This window comes from Anomaloglossus baeobatrachus, chromosome 1 (genome assembly GCF_048569485.1).
Source record: "Anomaloglossus baeobatrachus isolate aAnoBae1 chromosome 1, aAnoBae1.hap1, whole genome shotgun sequence".
Taxonomy (NCBI): domain Eukaryota; kingdom Metazoa; phylum Chordata; class Amphibia; order Anura; family Aromobatidae; genus Anomaloglossus; species Anomaloglossus baeobatrachus.
The window spans coordinates 224,786,211-224,805,442 of NC_134353.1; the positions used below are offsets into that span (position 1 = coordinate 224,786,211).

Sequence of the window (19,232 nt, forward strand, 5' to 3'; positions counted from 1 at the left end):
TGTCGCTCTTCCGGCCATTCTCCTTGGCCATTCTCATTGCCGACCCTTCTGTCTTTTTTACAGTCCGGTCTGCAGCTAGGACTGTCCCTCAACTCTCTCAAGGGACAAGTCTCAGCTCTATCAGTGCTGTTCCAGCGGCGTCTCGCCCGCCTGGCTCAGGTCCGCACCTTCATGCAAGGTGCGTCTCACATCATTCCACCTTATCGGCGGCCCTTGGATCCCTGGGACCTTAACTTGGTCCTCACGGTATTGCAGAAACCCCCTTTCGAGCCCCTTAGGGAGGTTTCTTTGTATCGTCTTTCTCAAAAGGTGGCCTTTCTAGTTGCCATAACTTCTCTCAGGAGAGTCTCTGATTTGGCTGCGCTCTCCTCGGAGTCACCTTTTTTGGTTTTTCACCAAGACAAGGTAGTTCTCCGTCCGACCCCGGACTTTCTTCTTAAGGTGGTCTCTCCCTTCCACCTTAACCAGGATATTTCCTTGCCTTCCTTCTGTCCGGCCCCTGTTCATCGCTTTGAGAAAGCGCTGCATACTCTAGATCTGGTGCGTGCTCTCCGGATCTATGTGTCTCGCACCGCTGCGCTTAGGCGGTGCACCTCTCTTTTTGTGCTAACCACAGGGCGGCGCAAGGGTCTCCCTGCTTCTAAGCCGACCTTGGCCCGTTGGATTAGATCGACCATTTCGGACGCCTACCAGAGTACTCAGGTTCCTCCCCCGCCGGGGATCAAAGCACACTCGACCTGAGCTGTCGGTGCCTCTTGGGCTTTTAGGCACCAGGCTACGGCTCAACAAGTCTGTCAGGCTGCCACTTGGACTAGCCTGCATACCTTTTCGAAGCACTACCAAGTGCATGCTCATGCTTCGGCAGATGCGAGCTTGGGCAGACGCATCCTTCAGGCGGCTGTCGCCCACTTGTGAAGTTAGGCTCCGCCTACTTCTTAGTTTTTTCTGTTTATTCCCACCCAGGGACAGCTTTGGAACGTCCCATGGTCTGGGTCTCCCAAAGGAACGTTAAAGAAAAAGAGAATTTTGTTACTTACCGTAAATTCTTTTTCTTATAGTTCCGTATTGGGAGACCCAGCTCCCTCCCTGTTGCCTGTTGGCAATTTTCTTGTTCCGTGTGTTATCACCGGCTGTTGTCGTGGACAGAGTCTCCGGTTGTTCCGGTTCTTACTCGGTTCTACTTGTGGGTGGCTATTCTCCTTCAGCTTTTGCACTAAACTGGCTAGGACTGGCTACCAGGGGGTGTATAAGCTCAGAGGGAGGAGCTACACTTTTAAGTGTAGTACTTTGTGTGTCCTCCGGAGGCAGAAGCTAAACACCCATGGTCTGGGTCTCCCAATACGGAACTATAAGAAAAAGAATTTACGGTAAGTAACAAAATTCTCTTTTTTGAGTTGTTTTTTTTTACATTTTATCCCTTTCTTGTAACTAATAATGTTACAATTAGCACTATATAGGAATTTTGGCCAACATCTTTTAGTAATGTTGTTGTAATGTGCCCATCCTTGTCCCCTTGTAGTATTGTGCCCCATCCTAGTCCCCATCCTACAGTAATGTACTGATCCTTGTCCCTATCCTATAGTAATGTGCCAACCTTGTCCCCATCCTATTGTAATGGCCCCCATCCTATAGTAATGTCCACATCCTATAGTAATGTCCCCATCCTATAGTAATGCCCCTATCCTATAGTAATGTCCCGAGCCTTGTCCCCATCCTGTAGTAATGTCCCCATCCAATAGTAATGTGCCTATCCTTGTCCCCATCCTATAGTAATGTCCCCATCCTATAGTAATGTCCCCAGCCTTATCCCTATCCTATAGTAATGTTTCCCATCCTTGTCCCCTTGTAGCAATGTCCCTATCCTGTAGTACTGTGCCCCATCCTAGTCCCCATCCTATAGTAATGTCCCCATTCTATAGTAATGTCCCCATCCAATAGTATTGTGCCCATCCTTGTAAAGTCACCATCCTTTAGTAATGTCCCAGCCTTGTCCCTATTCTATAGTAATGTCCCCATCCTGTAGTAATGGGTGGGGGGAGGGGGAATAGTGGCAGCGGCTGAAAGGGGGCAGTGGCGGCGGTGGATCGGATGCGGCGGATCGGATGCAGTGACGGCGGCTGAAAGGGGGCAGTGGCGGCGGTGGCGGATCGGATGCAGTGACGACGGCGGCTGAAAGGGGGCAGTGGCGGCGGATCGGATGCGGCGGATCGGATGCAGTGACGGCGGCTGAAAGGGGGCAGTGGCGGCGGTGGCGGATCGGATGCAGTGACGACGGCGGCTGAAAGGGGGCAGTGGCGGCGGCGGATCGGATGCAGTGACAGCAGCAGCTGAAAGGGGGCAGTGGCTATAACTTACCGATCGCTCTCCTCAGGTTCCACAGACACCGTGTAACACTAATGAGCGACGATCAACGATCGCAAAATCGTTCCAAAACGGTGATCGTTGACACGTCGTTCATTTCCTTAATATCGCTGCAGCCACAGTATGATGTTGTTCGTCGTTCCTGTGGCATCACGCATCGCTATGTGTGACACCGCGGGAGCGGCGAACATCTCCTTACCTGCCTCCGCCGTCAATGCGGAAGGAAAGAGGTGGGCGGGATGTTGCTTCCCGCTCATCTCCGCCCCTCTGCTTCTATTGGCTGGCCGCTTAGTGACGCCGCAGTGACATCGCTATGACGCCGAACGCCCCTCCCCCTTGAGGGAGGGATTGTTCGGCGGTCAGAGCGACGTCGCTGACCAGGTATGTGTGTGTGTGATGCTGCCGTAGCGATAATGTTCGCTACGGCAGCGAGCAGCAAATGTCGCACGAGCGACGGGGGCGGGTGCTATCGCTCTCGACATCGCTAGCAATCGCTAGCGATGTCACAGCGTGTAAAGCACCCCTTAGTTCCCTTGCAGTAATTCTTATTTTTTTAACTAGAATGTTTTTATTAAGATTTTCAATATACAGACAAAACCATGTTGGAGGCAAACTTGCCTCTTTCCCACCCCCAACCCACCCCCCAACTTACAAACCCCCAAGAGACATTTTCATAAGGAGAGGAAAGGAAATAAAAACATATTAAATGTCAAATAGTGCAGCTCTGTACAGTAAATACCGCTAGTGAGATACTATCCAAGATAAAGTAACAACTTACAAGTTTGAATTAAGATAGATTTTTGCTATAAGTTTAGTAACTACAGTTTCCATGCTGTTCACCACACCAGTCTCTTACACAGTGAATCCCATTAAGTTCAGACTTTGCACCTCTTCAATAGCTCTTTATTAAAATAAACCCAAACGAAATCTAGCCAGCTCTCTCGAGGCTGGCCCCAAACCATCAATCCACTGTGCCCATATTTTTTCAAATTTAAGAACACAGTTCATTTTACGATATATGTCTTTAGGGTGCTTTACACGCTGCGACATCACTAGCAATTGCTAGCGATGTCGAGCGCGATAGCACCCACCCCCGTCGTTCGTGCGACATTTGCTGCTCACTGCCGTAGCGAACATTATCGCTACGGCAGCGTCACACACACATACCTTATCAGCGACGTCGCTGTGCCCGCCGAACAATCCCTCCCGCAAGGGGGAGGTGCATTCGGTGTCATAGCAACGTCACTGCAGCGTCACTAAGCGGCCGGCCAATAGAAGTGGAGGGGCGGAGATGAGCGGGACGTAACATCCCGCCCACCTCCTTCCTTCCGCATTGCCGGTGGACGCAGGTAAGGAGATGTTCGTCGTTCCTGTGGTGTCACACATAGCGATGTGTGATGCCGCAGGAACGACGAAGAACATCGTACCTGTAACAGCAGCGATATTAAGGAAAGGAGCAACGTGGCAACGATCACCGTTTTTAAACGATTTGCGATCATTGATCGTCGCTCCTTGGTGTCACACGCTGCAATGTTGCTACCGGCACCGGATGTGCGTCACTAACGACGTGACCCCGACGATATATCAGTAGCAATGTCGCAGCGTGTAAAGCACCCTTTTCTCCAAATTTACCAACCAATTAATTTTATTTGTATATTCTGCAATTGTAGGGGTTTGATCAGAAATCCAGTACTGAGCTATCAATTTTCTGGCCGGGGGCGTACAATATTATTCGTCCCCTTTCAGTGCAGCAAACTGACTCCAGAAGTTCAATGAGGATCTCTGAATGTTCCAATGATGTCCTAAATAACTGATGATGATAAATATAATCCAACTGTGTGTAATCCAGTCTCCATTTAAATGCACCTGCTCTGTGATAGTCTCAGTGTTCTGTTTAAATCAGAGAGCATCATGAAGACCAAGGAACACAACAGGCAGGTCCGTGATACTGTTGTGGAGAAGTTTAAAGCCGGATTTGGTTACAAAAAGATTTCCAAAACTTTAAACATCCCAAGGAGCACTGTGCAAGCGATTATATTGAAATGGAAGGAGTATAATACCACTGCAAATCTACCAAGACCCGGCCGTCCATCCAAACTTTCAACTCAAATAAGGAGAAGACTGATCAGAGATGCAGCCAAGAGGTCCATGATCACTCTGGATGAACTGATCTACAGCTGAGGTGGGAGAGTCTGTCCATAGGACAACAATCAGTCGTACACTGCACAAATCTGTCCTTTATGGAAGAGTGGCAAGAAGAAAGCCATTTCTCAAAGATAGCCATAAAAAGTGTCGTTTCAAGTTTGCCAGAAGCCACCTGGGAGACACACCAAACATGTGGAAGAAGGTGCTCTAGTCAGATAAAACCAAAATCAAACTTTGTGCTCACAATGCCAAACGATATATTTGGCGTAAAAGCAACACAGCTCATCACCCTGAAGACACCATCCCCACTGTCAAACATGGTGGTGGCAGCATCATGGTTTGGGCCTGGTTTTCTTCAGCAGGGACAGGGAAGATGGTTAAAATTGATGGGAAGATGGATGGAGCCAAATACAGGACCATTCTTGAAGAAAACCTGTTGGAGTCTGCAAAAGATCTTAGACTGGGACGGAGATTTTTCTTTCAACAAAACAATGATCCAAAACATAAAGGAAAATCTATAATGGAATGGTTCACAAATAAACATATCCAGGTGTTAGAATGGCCAAGTCAAAGTCCAGACCTGAATCCAATCGAGAATCTGTGGAAAGAGCTGAAAACTGCTGTTCACAAACGCTCTCCCTCCAGCCTCACTCAGCTAGAGCTGTTTTCAAAGGAAGAATGGCAAGAATTTCAGTCTCTCGATGTGCAAAACTGATAGACACATACCCCAAGCAACTTGCAGCTGTAATCGCAGCAAAAGGTTGTGCTACAAAGTATTAACTTAAAGGGGACGAATAATATTGCACGCCCCAATTTTCAGTTTATTTTTTACAACAGTTTAAAATAAGCAATACATTTTGTTCAACTTCACAATTGTGTCCCACTTGTAGTTGATTCTTCACCATAAAATTACATTTTTTTTTTCTTTATCTTTGAAGCCTGAAATGTGGGAAAAGGTTGAAAGATTCAAGAGGGCCGAATACTTTAGCACTTATACTTATGAATAATACACCCACACCATTTATTAAAACATTTTTGATTGATTTGTTCACATGGTTTTTTGTGCTTTTTGTTTATATTTTAATGCATATGTAATAAATTTCAAAGTTTTATGTGAGATTTTTTCCAGTTAATCACGAATTTTTGATGCCAACAATATTGTATGTTCGATCTTTGTGGGTTTGCATGAAATAAAGTCCAATATGTCTTTTCTAAGGGGTACTTTACATGCTGTGACATCGCTACCGATATATCGTCGGGGTCACGTCGTTAGTGACGCACATCCGGCGCCGGTAGCGACATCGCAGCGTGTAACACTAATGAGCGACGATCAACGAACGCAAAATCGTTCCAAAACGGTGATCATTGACACGTCGTTCATTTCCTTAATATCGCTGCAGCCATCGGTACGATGTTGTTCGTCGTTCCTGCGGCATCACACACCGCTATGTGTGACACCGCGGGAGCGTCGAACAAATCCTTACCTGCGTCCACCGGCAATGAGGAAGGAAGGAGGTGGGCGGGATGTTACATCCCGCTCATCTCCGCCCCTCCGCTTCTATTGGCCGGCCGCTTAGTGACGCCGCAGTGTCGTCGCTATGACGTTGAACGCACCTCCCCCTTGAGGGAGGGATTGTTCGGCGGTCATAGTGACGTCGCTGACCAGGTATGTGCGTGTGATGCTGCCATAGCGATAATGTTCACTACAGCAGCGATCACCAAATGTCGCACATACAACGGGGGCGGGTGCTATCGTGCTCGACATCGCTAGCAATCGCTAGCGATGTTGCAGCGTGTAAAGTACCCCTAACAGTTTTTTGTGTGTGTGTTGTTCCAAAACTGACAAAGAAAATAAAAATGTGTATGAGAAAACCTGTATAACTGCAATAATTTTTTGGGAAAAAAACTTCATTTTCTGGAACAATTTCAAGGGTGCCAACACTTTTGACCATGACTGTGTGTGTCTGTGACACGCCCACACCAGGGCCTGGGGTGACTCGTTACCGGGCAGTGGTTCTGCTTCTGCTCCTGGGGTGCCGCGGTGGCGAGGCCCGATTCCGTGACCCCGGCGGTGTCATTTAAGAAATAGGAAGGGAATGATGACAGTTTATTCGTGATGCCACCTGTGGTACGTGGCAAGTTAGGTGCCGCCACTCCGAGATGGGGACCTCTGGGGCACATGGTGATGCAGCTGAGATAGTATAGCTCTCCAGAGGCAGAGCTGAGCCCCAGGGCGGATGGGGGTGGTAGTAGTAGTCTATGATGGCGGGTGTTGCATGGGCGGAGGCGCAGGTGAATAACAGAACGACACAGGGATGCAGTCTCAAGGTTTTTACTCACTGTAGCAGGTTCCAAGGTAAAACGACATGCCAGTGACCGCCATTGGAGTGCTGGGGTTTCACTGTGATGGGCTCCAGCCGATGCCGGATAGTTCGGAGGTCGAGTCCGGTGCACCTTTCTTAAGTTTACCTTCCCTGGCCGTCTTCCTGCGCTTGCTTCTCCCTCCTGTCTTGTGCCTTCGCTCACTGAACCCTGTGCCAGTGCCCGTGGACCTTGTTGGGTGGCGTGAAGCTCTATCCCTTGGTCCTTTAGGGCAGGGTTCCCCAACTCCAGTTCTCAAGGCCCACCAACAGTGCATGTTTTCAGGATTTCCTTAGCATTGCACTGCTGTTGGAACCAGCACCTGGGCAGGTAATTACATTAACACCTGTGCAATACTAAGGAAATCCCAAAAACCTGCACTGTTGGTGGGCCTTGAGGACTGGAGTTGGGGACCTCTGCTTTAGGGTCACCTTCCAGCGAATTCGTGTGCGGATGTGGCTTCGGTGCTTTCAGTCACCTCAGCCGCTGGTTTTACTAGTGGAGTACGTAGGTTCTTCTCCTCTAGCCTAGGGACCAGTCCCTGTGTTGTGGTCATGTCCTTCCACCCATAGATTATATGTGGAACAAGGTCACGGGAGAATGTTGCACTTCCTATGGTCTTTAGGACCCCTTCTGTCTGTGCCCGGGCTGAGCGGTACCAGCTCCAGGCCATGGGTCTTCGCTCCTCCACTGCTCCTCTCCTCTTCCCTTCTCTCTCCACACTCCACTTTTATGTGTTCCCACTCAAAAGACTCTAAACCCCCCCCCCCCCCCCGGTCTGACTTTGGGAATAATCACGCCCTTACCATGTCTTGTGAGGTGTTGCTGAGTGAGAGTGTTGTGCTTTTGTTTGAACCAGTGGTGACCTCTTCCATATTCAGGATGGAATACCACACCTCTGGATTAGGTGCAGTACCTCTGTGGTGACTGAAGCCTCAGGGGCGCCACATATGTGTGTGCGCATATATAAACATATATATATATATACTGTATATATATAATCTTCACTTCTACCCATTATACCGTAAAATACAGATAACACCCGTGTTTGTGTGTTATCTTTTTTTCTCCCCTGCCATTGGTGAGATTAATTTGCAACATGGATCAATGTAGCACGTCTCTGTTTTTTTTTTTACTTTTTGCAGGCAATCGTTCCCTAAAAATGGACATGTGAAAGGGTGCTTTCATTGTAATGGTGTCATGCTTGCCACTGGGAATGCTACCATGGCGAGCAAAAGTGGACCCACTGGACCATAGGGAAACCCCGGGCCTATAGTAACGTGGGGTAGAGGACTGGGACTGTGGGAGCTGATCCCCAGGGCAGGGGCGGACACAGGAATAGACTGGGCTGAGTCTCAAGTGTAGACTGGGACCACAAGGGTAGCAGAGGCAGATCACACAGCCAGGACGAACAAGCAGAGTCACTAGTAAAGCAAGGAGCCACCAAGGCAGCTGAGGCTGGAGGCACAGCATGGAGAGATAGGCACAGTCTCTGGTATAGCAGGGGTGACCATGGTAGTTGAGGCTCGAGGGACGACTGGGGTGTTCAGGCACAGTTTCTGGTATGGTGAGGACCACCGGAGTAGCAGAGGCCGGAGGCACAGCCTGTTTGGACAGGCACAGTCTCAGATGTGGTGTGGACCACCAGGGTAGCAGGGGCCAGAGGCACAGCCGGGTTGGACAGCACAGTCTCTGGTATAGCAGGGGTGACCGGGGTAGTTGAGGCCAGAGGCGCAGCCGAGGTGGACAAACAAGCTAATACCAACAGGGTAGGACCGACAGGTAAGCTGTAGCAACAGGACTGGACAGACAGGACAGACAAGGGGACCTGACAACTAGCTGACTAGAGCACTGGCCACTAACTAGCTAAACTCAGGCGTTGATTAGGCAACTCCCCTATTGGGGCCTTTGCCTTAAATACCCAGGTGGGCATACCTCCCAACCGTCCCGGATACAGCGGGACTATCACGCTTTACATTGTTTGTCCCGTTGCCACGGGCGGGACGGCCGTCTCCCGGGCTCCGCCCACCTACTCTCTCCCCGCCTCACTGCCTTTCCCTCCTACCATCCTAACACGTGACGTGGCATAACAGAGAGGAGCGCGCTGTCCGAAACTAGTCTCTGTCTGCTGTGTGCTGCTGCTAAGGTATGTAAACTGAATCTCCCCCCCTCCCCCCTCTCTGTGCGATCGGCCGGCCGCCTCTCTGTGCGGTCGGCCGGCCGCCTGTCTCTGCGGGCGGACGGCCGCCTGTCTCTGCGGTGGACGGCCGCCTCTCTGTGCGGCGGCCCGCCGCCTGTCTGTGAAGGCGGCCGGCCGCCTCACTGTGCGGGCGACCGGCCGCCTCACTGTGGCTGCCTGCGTCTCCGTGCTGGAGACCCGCTAAGTTAAGCGGTGTGAGGTGGTAACTAAGGTAAACATCGGGTAACCATACCCGATGTTTACCTTAGTTACCAGTGTCCGCAGCTTCCAGACGCCGGCTCCGTGCAAGCGCAGCATTGCTTGCACGTCGCTGGGGGCTGGTCACTAGTCGCTGGTGAGATCTGCCTGTTTGACAGCTCACCAGCGACCATGTAGCGATGCAGCAGCGATCCTGACCAGGTCAGATCGCTGGTCGGATCGCTGCTGCATCGCTAAAGTGTGAAGGTACCCTTAGTGCTCTGACCTCTCCTAGCTATTCCTTCACGATCCAGTGAGTCAGACCACCACCTACTACCTATTGTTTCAAACCTACCTTCTAGCATGAATCACATAACTGATCACCGTGCGGTCCGAGTGGCCTCGAGCATGGCATCACTTCAGTTTTCGTGTCTGTTGGCCGGTGCTTACATTCTTTCTTACAGAGATTGGATTAGATCATGTCCTTTGCAGGCTACTGACAAGGTACCAACAGCTTTTCCCCTGCAGGAACCAGCTCCTGATCATCAGGAAAGTGGATCCTTTTTTCCTACAGGTATTTGATATTTTTTGAATATTGATGGATTTCATATAGTAACTTTAAAATTGTTTGTTCCTTGTGACGCAGACGCAGGCAGCCTCACTGTGGCTGCCTGCGTCTCCGTGCTGGAGGCCCGCCGGCTGCCTGCGTGTCCATGCTGGAGGCCCGCCGGCTGCCTGCGTGTCCATGCTGGAGGCCCGCCGGCTGCCTGCGTGTCCATGCTGGAGGCCCGCCGGCTGCCTGCGTGTCCGTGCTGGAGGCCCGCCGGCTGCCTGCGTGTCCATGCTGGAGGCCCGCCGGCTGCCTGCGTGTCCATGCTGGAGGCCCGCCGGCTGCCTGCGTGTCCATGCTGGAGGCCCGCCGGCTGCCTGCGTGTCCATGCTGGAGGCCCGCCGGCTGCCTGCGTGTCCATGCTGCAGGCCCGCCGGCTGTCTGCGTGTCCATGCTGGAGGCCCGCCGGCTGCCTGCGTGTCCATGCTGGAGGCCCGCCGGCTGCCTGCGTGTCCATGCTGGAGGCCCGCCGGCTGCCTGCGTGTCCATGCTGGAGGCCCACCGGCTGCCTGCGTGTCCGTGCTGGAGGCCCGCCGGCTGCCTGCGTGTCCATGCTGGAGGCCCGCCGGCTGCCTGCGTGTCCAAGCTGGAGGCCCGCCGGCTGCCTGCGTGTCCATGCTGGAGGCCCGCCGGCTGCCTGCGTGTCCATGCTGGAGGCCCGCCGGCTGCCTGCGTGTCCATGCTGGAGGCCCGCCGGCTGCCTGCCTGTCCAAGCTGGAGGCCCGCCGGCTGCCTGCTTGTCCAAGCTGGAGGCCCGCCGGCTGCCTGCGTGTCCATGCTGGAGGCCCGCCGGCTGCCTGCGTGTCCATGCTGGAGGCCCGCCGGCTGCCTGCGTGTCCATGCTGGAGGCCCGCCGGCTGCCTGCGTGTCCATGCTGCAGGCCCGCCGGCTGTCTGCGTGTCCATGCTGGAGGCCCGCCGGCTGCCTGCGTGTCCATGCTGGAGGCCCGCCGGCTGCCTGCGTGTCCATGCTGGAGGCCCACCGGCTGCCTGCGTGTCCATGCTGGAGGCCCGCCGGCTGCCTGCGTGTCCATGCTGGAGGCCCGCCGGCTGCCTGCGTGTCCATGCTGGAGGACCGCCGGCTGCCTGCGTGTCCATGCTGGAGGCCCGCCGGCTGCCTGCGTGTCCATGCTGAATGGGTGTGGATGGGGAGTGGATATGGGCGTGACTGTGAAATGGGTGTGGTTAGGGGGCGTGGCCTAAAAATTTGCCGCATAATGGGCATACACTAGATTTTCGACCACGCACCTGATGTCACAGGGACACGAAGGAAGAGAAGGGGTGGAGGAATCCTGTATAATGAAGACAGGAGGCCAGCTTATCTTCTGGGCAGTGCACACCCCATAGCCTGGAATATAGAAGATACAAAAGAGGAATTTTGCCATACAGGTATGGCTAATTGCACCTTCATGCTACCTGTATGCTCATAATAATAACTAAAAACACACAAAAGGGTGACAGATTCCCTTTAAGACTATCAACATGGAATATTTTTCTAGCAAGCATTTACAAGGTTTATTTTAATTTTACTTTTGGGAAAATATCTGACCTCTTGGAGATTAATATTTTATGATTACTAATAATATTATACTGCAAAAAAATGAAAATGTTTTATCGTCTTTAGATAAAGCTATTACTTCAGGGCCTTTTATTTTCCCACAAGAAAACTGGCTGCCTGAACGCTCTCTTGGGACATTCTCTCTGAAAATAGGCAAACTTTGCAGCTGAGCCTCCCTGCATATCTCATGGGGAGAACACTTACAGAAGAAATCTGCTTTTATGTACAGTGGAGATCAAAATTAGAAAACAACACACAATTTCCTAAATGTTAAGTCCTATGTGATTATATCTTAACATGAGTATACTAGCAGTATTTTCAGCTTATTTCATAAACTGAATTTATTCTATAGTACATAATAAAAATTAAATGAGATAAATGTAAAAGAACAATCAATATTAGAGAACACTTTCAGATACTTGCAAGTTATTGGTGTTAGTCTGGCACCTGGTGCTAATTTCCTTAATTATCTCACGAACCCTATGTAACTGGCAGCATAAGGCCGGCGTCACACGCTACGATATATCGTGCGATATGTCATCAGGGTCACGGATTTCGTGATGCACATCCGGCATCGTTAGAGATATCATAGCGTGTGACAGCTACGAACGACTCTGAACGAGCAAAAATACTCACCTTATCGTTGCTCGTTGACACATCGTTCATTTTCATAAAGTCGTTCCTACTTCTGCGCGCCGGTTGTTCGTCGTTCCCGTGGCAGCACACATCGCTCCGTGTGACACCCCGGGAACAACGAACACAGCTTACCTTACGCAGGCAATGCAGAAGGAAGGATGTGGGCGGGATGTTACGTCCCGCTTATCTCCACCCCTCCGCTTCTATTGGGCGGCCGCTGTGTGACGTCGCTGTGACGCCGAACGTCCCTCCCCCTTCAGGAAGAGGATGTTCGCCGCCCACAGTGAGGTCGTTAGGGAGGAGGTAAGTACGTGTGATGGGGTAAACGACTTTGTGTGCCACTGGCAACAAATTGCCCGTGACGCACAAACGACGGGGGCGGGTGCGATCGCCTGATATATCGTCCCATGTGACGCCGGCCTAAGGCTATCTGCGCACGTTGTGTTGTGCCGGACAAATATTCCGCAGTTTTGTCCCTGCATGTGCGTTTCAAAACGCAGCCAAAAAGCTGCAGTTTGGATGCATTGTAAATGCAGAATTCATGCACAATTAATGCGTTCTGGATGCTTGCTCTGCCATAGAGTGGGAAAAGCATCCAAAACGCACAATACAAGTGACATGTTGCTTTTTTGAACGCAGCGATTTGGATCTAAATTTCTGCATGCAAATCACTGCCGTCTCAAACGCAACATGCAGATGGATTATGCACAATCTTAATAGATTGTGCTGGGGATGCAGGACACATGCTTTTACGCTGCAGCGCTAGATGCAGCATAAAGGCATGCAAAACGCACATGTGCGCACACAGCCTAACTGTGCAGTTTGCGCTGACTTTGCATAAATGGTGTGCTGTTCCAAAGTGACTGAAACACTCCAGCAGCAGGTTGTCCAGATATAGGCCAAAGGGGTGAATCTATCAGCCATAGCAAAAGAAGTTGGGTGTTCCAAGTCTGTGAGTTTGAGAATATTGTATCTTTACAACATCACAAACTCTTTCAAGGTCCCCAAGAAGGATGGTCGCCTTCGAAAGACAAATGCAAGAGAGGCCAGGATAATGCGGAGAATCTCCATGGGTAATCGTTTCAACACTACAGCTGGAATTGCTCCCCAGTTCTGCACTGAACAGGATAAAGAACTGTCTCATTATAGTGTCACAACGTTTAAGAGCATTTGGACTGTAAGCCCACACAGCAGTGACCAAACCTCTTATTAGCAGAAAGAATCAAAAGGCTAGACTTTAGAGGAGCATGTTGTGTAGATAGAGAAGTGGTCCACAGTTCATTTTAGTGATGAAATCAATTTTAATTAATTTGGGTCTTATGGGAAACATTATGTTTGTCAACAAACTGTGGAAAGACTGAACCCAAAGTGTGTTAACAAGTCAGTGATATGTGGTGGAGGAAGTGTTATGGTTTGGGGAATATTTTCTGCAGCAGGAGTTGGACCTCTCATACAGCTACATAGCAGAATGAATGCAAGTGTGTATCAGAACATTCTTCAACAACACATGGTTCCTTATTTGTGTTCATCACTTAACCAGCCAGCAATTTTCATGCAGGACAATGGCCCCTGTCACACAGCAAAATGGGTAAAAGAGTTCCTTGAAACAGAAAACATTGAAACAATGAAATGGCCAGCCCAGAGTCCTGATCTAAACCCAATAGAAAAGATCTGGAAAATCCTTGGTGACAAAGTTATGGCCAAGAAACCAACAACAGTCAAAGAACTGTGGAAGAGATTGGAAGAAGAGTGGACCAAAATCACACCAGACCAGTGTTAGAAACTAGTGATGTACTGTAGCCACAGATGTGCTGACATCATTCAATGCAAAGGCCTGTAGACTTCCTACTGATTGGTGACTGTTGTTACCTTCAGAAAATTTACTTCTAATCTTTCTCTGTGCTACAGTCATTGTTGTTCTCTAATTATGATCACGTTTTAGGCAAAATAAAGGTTTTATGTTAATAAACTCTGGATCTTTTGTAAAACACTGTTCTAGTTGCATGGTATACCCTTTAAAAAAAACCTTCACATGATGATCAATGTAGATTACATTATTTCTGAAAAAAAAACAAGTGATCATACATTGTTCTCTAATTTTGATCTCCAGTGTATGTTTTTTTTTCAGATGGTGTATTGTACCCTGGTACCAAAACTCCTCACTATTCTAGAGAACTAAATTGGCAGCACTATAAAGCCATACAATGTGTAATGTTGGTTGTTACATGTATGTGGATAAGAAGCAAGCAGGGGAAGGATCCAGCTCAGACTCGAAGGATTTGAATAAAAGGCATTTCTTTATTTCAACTTTGTTAAAAAGAATATATCCAAAAAGGTATAATGACACTGGCTGATAACACTGACAGATGGTAGATGATGAAAAAAACTACGCGTTTCGGCGGTACGCCTTCATCAGGTCATAGTCATATTCTGTGTCTATATATGTGGATAGGTACATTCTGATACCTTATTTTTCTTCCATACTAGGAAAGGCGTAAGACTATGTTCACACAATGCATCTTTTCTTAACCACAAAGATGCAGCCTTTTTGGCCCCAAAAAATTTACCCGCGGCAAAAACGCATAAAAAAGCATGCGTTTTTTACTCATTTTTGCAGCGTTTTTACCGCATTTTACGCAATGCGTTTTTTTAAGTCAAGTCTATTGACTGGAAGGGCTCAAAAACGCTGGCAAAATCGCACAAAGAATTGACATGCTGCATCTTCAAAAACGCAGCCAAAAAAAGCTGCATGGATAGCAAAATAGAAATCTCATAGACAGCTGGGAGAAGGAAATGCATGCATTTAGGTGCATCTTTGTGGCCTCAAAAATCCACCAAAAACCCAGTAAACAATGCAGTGTGTGAACATAGCCTTAAGGCCCTGTCACACACAGAGATAAATCTTTGGCAGATCTGTGGTTGCGGTGAAATCATGGACATATTGTTCCATTTGTACACAGCCACAAACCTGGCACTGATTGTCCACAATTTCACTGCAACCACAGATCTGCCACAGATCTGATACAGATCTGCCACAGATCTGCCACAGATTTATCTCTGCGTGTGACAGGGCCTTTAAGGCCGCTTTACACGCAGCGACGTCGCTAACGCGATGTCGTTGGGGTCACGGAATTCGTGACACACATCCAGCCGCGTTAGCGACGTTGTTGCGTGTGAAACGTACGAACGACCGCTAATGAGCAAAAATACTCACCTTATCGTTGCTCGTTGACACGGTGCTCTATTCCTGATTATCGTTGCTGTTGCAGGACGTAGGTTGTTCGTCGTTCCTGAGGCAGCACACGTCGCTATGTGTGACACCGCAGGAACGAGGAACCTCACCTTACCTGCGGTCGCCCGCAATGAGGAAGGAAGAAGGTTGGCGGGATGTTCGTCCCATTCATCTCTGTCCCTCCGCTTCTATTGGGCGACCGCTTAGTGACGTTGCTGTGACGCCGAACGAACCGCCCCCTTAGAAAGGAGGCGGTTTGCCGGTCACAGCGATGTCGCTAGGCAGGTAAGTAGTGTGACGGGTCCGAGCGATGTTGTGCGCCATCAGCAGTGATTTGCCCGTGACGCACAACCGACTGGGGCGGGTACACTCGCTAGTGATCTCGCTAGCGAGATCTCAGCCTGTAAAGTGGCCTTTAGTCTCGTCATTTTTTATTGAGTCCAGTACATGCTGTAAAAAAAGGGCAGCAGAAATAGTATTTTTAAGGTCTCGCTCCCACTTACATACAAATAAGACAAGTGCAATGCGATAAAAAATTGCATTGTACACACTCCAATCTTATTCAACTACTCAGCTGTAATAGGGCTGAGGAAGAAATTGCAGGATGCTGTGAATAGCTACTTAAATCGGCCAAAACTTGCCAATGCATGCAAGAAAAAAATCAGATGGCACACAGACTATATTCTGCATTGCAGAATCCGATACAATTGAATGAAAGCAATGATGAAAGAGGGAGTTCTCCACTGTCCGCTCCTTCCTCCATCATTCTCCCTTGGCGTCTGAGATCTGATGTCTGTGCCGAGATGTGGAGACCTGCAGAACTCTCACTCAGAGACAAAAACGGGACCGTAGAGAGATGAGAATTGATTCATTTATTTTAATCAGTGAGTACACTGGTGGCCAAAGGATTAAGGGGTGTAAATTATAATATATGGAGGACTATGTGGAGTGCATTATAATATATGGAGGACTATTGGGGGGCATTATATTATATGGAGGACTATGAGATGCATTATAATATATGGAGGACTATGCAGTGCATTAAAATATATGGAGGACTATGGGGGGAGCATTATACGATATGGAGGACTATGGGGGGTGCATTATAATATAGGGAGGATTATGGGGAATGCATTATAATATATGGAGCACTATAGAGTGCATTATAATAGATGGAGGATTTTGGGGTGCATTATAATAGATGGAGGATTATGGAGTGAATTAAACTATACGGAGGACTATAGTGTACATTATATGATATGGAGGACTATGGAGGTACATTATAATTTATGGAGGATTATGGAGGTACATTACAATATATGAAGGACTATGGGGAGTGCATTATAATATAAGGAGGACTATGGGGGTGCATTATACTATATGGAGGTCTATGGGGTGTGCATTATATGATATGGAGGACTATGGGGATGCATTATACGATATGGAAGATTATCAGGTGTGCATTATACTATATAAAATCCATTCTGAATTCCGCAGCCAGGATCATTTTCCTCTGCAACCGCTTCACTGATGCCTCTGCTCTTTGCCAGTCATTGCACTGGTTGCCTATCCGTTACAGAATCCAATATAAACATCACTCTAACTTACAAAGCTCTCCACAGTTCTGCACCACCCTACATCTCCTCCCTCATCTCTGTCTATCACCCCACCTGTGCCCTCCGCTCTGCTAATGACTTAAGACTGACATCCTCAACAATTCGAACCTCCCACTCCCGTCTTCAAGATTTCTCACGAGCTGCGCCTATGCACTGGAACACACTACCAAGAGAAATCCGATTAATTCCCATCAACCACACCTTTAAGCGGGCCCTAAAAACGCATTTCTTTAGACTAGCCTATCACCTCACTGCCCTGATCTAATCTAGTCCCTTTCTGCCCTTCAAAAAATTTACTTCCAGTTCTCGTCCCCTGTACCTGTATAAATTCTCACCGATGGGTTCATGCAGCTGGTTTTGAATACCCTATTAAATCGATGGCTGGACCATATATGACAAGCTTTTCTCCCCCCATTCACCTTTTGTGTCTCCCCTATTTCCTCATAGACTGTAAGCTTACGAGCAGGACCCTCACTCCTCCTGGTATCTTAATTTTGTTATTTTGTATTGTCTCATATTGTCTGTACATGTCCCCTCTTAATTGTAAAGCGCTGCGGAATATGTTGGCGCTATAGAAATAAAACTTATTATTATTATAATTATTATAAAGGACTATTGGGTGTGTAATATAATATAGGGAGAACTATGAGGGGCATTATATGGTATGGAGGACTATGGAGGGGCATTTTACTATATTGAGGACTATATAGAAGGCAATGTGTGGGTCCCATTATACTATAGAGAGGACTATACAGGGTGCATTAAACTATATGGAGGACTATGTAGAGACCATTTAACTATATGGAGGACTACAGGGAGTGCATTATACTGTATGGAGGACTATTTGGGGCCCATTATACTATATGGAAGGCTATGAGGGGGCCATTATAATCTTTGAAGGGCTTTGTGGAGGCCATTTTACTATTTGGAGGGCTATGTGTAGGCCAGTATACTATTAGGAGGGCTGTGTGGGGGCCACTATAATATTTGGAGGGCTATGAGGAAGCCTTTATACCTTTATGGAGTGCTATTTTAGGGTCAATGTACTGTATGCAAGCAATTATACAGTGTGAAGGTTTGTGTGGGGTCCATCATACTGTGCGGTGGGCTAAGTGGGGGCCCTTATACTGTTTGGAGGGTTAGTAGGGGACATTATACAGTGTGAAGAGGTGTGGGGGTCATTATACTGCATGTAGGCCACGTATGCGACATGGAGGTCTGTGTGGAGGTCACAGTTGGGGATCATACAGTGTTGGGGGTCACAATAATTTGCCCAGTTAGTTGAAGCGAGACACAATAGTGTCATCATACTGTGGCTGTGCAGGGGGCCGGAAATCACTGTAGGGGGTATCATATAGTGTTTGCAGGGCACTTTTGTTGGCATCATACTTTATGGGTGCAATGAAAGGAGAATCTAGGGCTTCAATTGGCAAAAAAATACATTGGGTGCAGATCACAATTACTGCAAAGTTGTGAAATATGTTATTATGTGATCCAGCTGAATATTTATTTATTTATTTAAATATTTTTTGGGGGTGCAGTTTTGGGGCCGGGGGCAGTTTTGCTATGGGGCCCTATGATATCTATACGTCCTTCAGTGTATGTCTTCAAAATGAATTATTTTATTCTGTGGTGCTTGCTTTTTACAATCTTTTCTTTTTAAAGGCTATGCTACATTCAATTGTCTAAAAGTTTATTTAGTAAGCTATTTTTCAACCCACATTGTTCTTAATGTACACTCTTTTAGGGGTGCTTCACACACAGCGAGCTCGCTGCCGAGATCGCTGCTGAGTCACGCTTTTTGTGACGCAGCAGTGACCTCATTAGCGATCTCGCTGTGTGTGACACTGAGCAGCGATCTGGCCCCTGCTGCGAGATCGCTGCTCGTTACACACAGCCCTGGTTCGTTTTCTTCAAAGCCGCTCTCCTGCTGTGACACACAGATCGCTGTGTGTGACAGCAAGAGAGCGACAAATGAAGCGAGCAGGGAGCAGGAGCCGGCGTCTGACAGCTGAGGTAAGCTGTATCCAAGATAAACATCGGGTAACCAAGGTGGTTACCCGATATTTACCTTAGTTACCAGCATCTGCAGCTCTCACGCTGCCTGTGCTGCCGGCTCCGGCTCTCTGCACATGTAGCTGCTGTACACATCGGGTTAATTAACCCGATGTGTACAGCAGCTAGGAGAGCAAGGAGCCAGCGCTAAGCAGTGTGCGCGGCTCCCTGCTCTCTGCACATGTAGCTGCATTACACATCGGGTTAATTAACCCGATGTGTACTGTAGCTATGGTAGGAGAGCAAGGAGCCAGCGCTCAGTGTGCGCGGCTCCCTGCTCCC

The 19,232-nt window shown here is 48.6% G+C and overlaps 1 long non-coding RNA gene across 1 annotated transcript in view; it reads right to left on the minus strand.

Moving 5' to 3' along the window:
• LOC142291363 (uncharacterized) overlaps positions 1-19,232 on the minus strand; it is a 42,058-nt gene that overhangs the window by 11,022 nt on the left and 11,804 nt on the right. Inside the window, exon 2 of the long non-coding RNA XR_012750463.1 lies at positions 11,102-11,201. This is a non-coding gene — a long non-coding RNA (uncharacterized LOC142291363). The remainder of the gene's footprint in view (positions 1-11,101; positions 11,202-19,232) is intronic.